Below are 3390 nucleotides of genomic sequence, written 5' to 3' on the forward strand. Positions count from 1 at the left end.
GGTGGGCCCTTCGGGGAGTGATAAGGTGACGGAGACCCCAGAAAGCTCCCTTGCCCCCCACCGTGAGGACACAGTGAAATAACAGTTGTCCGCGAACCAGAAAACGGAATCTCACTGAATCCGCCAGTGCCTTGGCCTTGGCCTTCCCAGCCTCAGAACAGAGTCAGAAATGTTCGCTACGTCCCCCAATCTGCGGTAATCCATTCTATCAGCCCAAGTGGACCAGGGCGGCAGGATAGTAAGTGACGATCTGTGGTAGGTGGCACTGCGGTAGTTCCCCACGGCCTGGGGGCTTTTGGACAGGAACCTGCTGTGTCACCAGTCTCCAGGCCAGAAGTCCCAGATCAAGCTGTCAGCAGGGTGGTTCCTTCCGTGGGCTGCAGGTGGAGAATCTGTTCCAGGCCCCTCTTCCTTAGCTTCCGACGATTTATAAGCCTCTTTGGCTTCTAGAACACCAGCCCGACCTCTGACCTTATCTTCAGGTGGCATCTCCCTGTGTGCACGTCTGTGTCCAAGTTGCCCCTTTCAGAAGGACGCTGGTTATATTGGATTAGGGGCTGTCCGTGGTCCAGCGGGACCTCAGCCGATTACACCTGCAACGGCCCTGTTTCCCAATGAGGTGACACTCCGAGGTACGGAGGGCTGGTGCCAATGAATATGATTGGTACCAATGTGCGTTCTGTGTATTCCCAGAAGTAAGTGACATTTGAGCAAAACACCTAAGTAAAATGAGGGAGTGGGCCATGCAGACATCTGAGGGAACAGCATTCCGGGGGGAAGGAACAGCAAACATAAGATTCTGGGATGAAACACAGACTGGCACGCTGAAGGAGTAGTGGGAGGATGATTGTTGTGTCTGGAGGAAGCAGGGAGAAGAGGGGTGAGCGATGAAGCGAGAAGCAGAACGATTCAGCGATGGGAAATCCGTCAACTCTGAGTCATAAAATTAAGAGAATTAAAGGAGAAAAAGCTATACATTTATCAGGGAACAACAACAATGACAAATCTCAATACAAGTTCTAAGGTATAAATAGACTAAACTTTCCTTTTATGATGAAGGATACCCATTACAGGACAAAAGGATACATCATATATATTTTTTAATGTTTATTTATTTTTGACAGAGAGAGAGAGACAGAGCATGAGCCGGAGAGGGGCAGAGAGAGGGGGAGACCCAGAATCCGAAGCAGGCTCCAGGCTCCGAGCTGTCAGCACAGAGCCCGACACGGGGCTCGAACTCACGACTGAGCCACCCAGGCGCCCCAAGGATACATCCTTCAATGGTATGTCGTAAAGGCATTTCTGTCAGTCGGAGCTCTGTGGTTCAACATCGATATTTTGGAGTCTGGCTAAAGCAACAAGAAAAGGAAGCGAACTGTGTACTCACCACTGTTTGCAGATAGTATGTCCCCCCGGGCCCCCCGAATGAGGCATTTTCAAATTGTTAGAATGGAGTCAGCTACCTTTTACGCCCTGGTCTCGTAGGCTGGGAGTCCACCGTTTTGGCCGCCGTCGTGGCTACGGAGCCCCGGCCTCCACTGCCCGCCACGCCCCCTGCCGTCTCTTCGGGGCTGTCCGTTGCCGCTGCTCGCGGGGCTGCTGGAGCCCAGGTGCTGGCACATGTGCAACCTGGAAAAGGGAGGGACTTTGCGGGCAGCCCTGGAACGACGAGGAAAGGGCACCAGCGGGCGCGCGTGCCCCTCGCTACCGCGCACCAGGGGACGATGCCGGGGTAGGACGCACACCGCTCCCTAGGGTACTCGGGCAGCAGTGGCAAGTCAAGGACGCTCTCTGGCATCAGATCTCCCCGCTCCCCCGTTTTCCCCTTCCAGGGTCCCCATTCCTCATCTCCGAGGTCACCTCCAAAAATAAACCATTGGCCCACAAGACCACGTCCCATGTCATAGCTTCTGCTTTTGGAGAGAACCCGAATTAAGAGAAGTGACCGGGGCGCCTGGGTGGCTCAGTCGGTAAAGCGTCCGACTCCGGCTCAGGTCATGATCTCGTGGTTCGTGAGTTCGAGCCCCGCGTCGGGCTCTGTGCTGACAGCTCAGAGCCTGGAGCCTGCTTCGGATTCTCTCTCTCTGTCCCTCCCCACTCATGCTCTGTCTCTGTCTTAAAAATAAGTAAAACATTAAAAAAAATTTTTTTTTTTAAAAGAGAAGTGACCCTAAGAAGCAGACCTTCTGAGTAAGATTCTAAGATAGATCACACACCCTCAGACCCCATTGGAAGGACGGTATGGCTGGTGGTGAGTGAGCTGGTGATGAGCCTTGGCCTGTGGCACAGGGACAGTGACTCAGGGGGGTGGATTAAGGTGTGGTGCAGGGGAGGTGGAGTGTGGTTCTGTGTGGCAGGGGTGGGATTAGCGTGCTTTCCTTAATGGCTTTAAAAGCCTGAACGAACACTAAGGACAGGCTCAAATTAGCCCACTATCGATTCAAGATACCCTCCGAAAATCAGCCGCCCCTGGCAATATCAGGGCCCCTCATCGCCTGCAGGCACAGGGCATTTTAGGATGAAAACCAGGTCCAGGATTCCCCGCAACTCATGATGTCGTTACTTCTCTCTTCAGTCATGTATTTAATCCCCAGTTCGACCAACAAGGGTGTTTTATGTTAATCAAAATAGCAAATTATCATACTGTCCATTTCTATCATATTGTCTGTTGGAGAGTCTCTTTCAAATTACTTGACCATACTTTAATTTTTTTAAATGTTTACTTATTTCTGAGAGAGACAGAGCACGAGCAGGGGAGGGGCAGAGGGCACGGGAGACACAGAATCCCAAGCAGGCTCCAGGCTCCGAGCTGTCAGCACAGAGCCGGACGTGGGGCTCGAACCCACGAACCGTGAGATCATGACCTGAGCCGAAATCAGGCAGTTAACCTACTGAGCCACCCAGGCACCCCCTACTTGACCATACTTCATAGTCTCTTGTTCCTTGCTCAAAATTTTAAGCTTCTTTTTTTTATTTCTTTAAACACATGAAACATAATTATCTCATCTGTCTGATAACACCAATGTCTGCAGTTTTCCAGACGTGGTTTTCTTGTCTGTGTTTCCAACGGCTCTCATTCACGGTGTTTTTTTCCCTGTGTGTTTTGTGACTTTTCAGCAGCAAGTTGTCTACGTTCCCTCAAAAGCTATCTGTGGGAAGCTGTTGAAGCCTGCCTTGAGCTTGCCTCCCTCCAGTGAATATTTGCAGTTATCCTTTTTAAAGATGCATTTTTTACTTTTGTTACTTTGCAGTCAGAGAATGTCTCATAAGCCTTCTCTATTTAGAAAGCGAGTTGTCTGTTGTGTTCCATATATAATTAATATCACAGGTCAAGGGTGCTCTGTGCACCGTTAATAGAAAAGCATGTTCTGTGACCACAAACACCAGTGT

At 50.8% G+C, this 3390-nt stretch overlaps 1 long non-coding RNA gene across 1 annotated transcript; it reads right to left on the minus strand.

The window, feature by feature from the left end:
* Positions 1–771: 771 nt before the first annotated feature.
* On the minus strand, positions 772–1532 carry LOC115516898. The gene is made up of 3 exons (XR_003969700.2): positions 1464–1532; positions 1273–1349; positions 772–933 (listed from the first exon to the last, which is right to left on the minus strand). It is a non-coding gene; the product is annotated as an uncharacterized LOC115516898 (long non-coding RNA).
* Positions 1533–3390: the final 1858 nt, after the last annotated feature.

This window comes from Lynx canadensis, chromosome B3 (assembly GCF_007474595.2).
Source record: "Lynx canadensis isolate LIC74 chromosome B3, mLynCan4.pri.v2, whole genome shotgun sequence".
Classification (NCBI taxonomy): Eukaryota; Metazoa; Chordata; class Mammalia; order Carnivora; family Felidae; genus Lynx; species Lynx canadensis.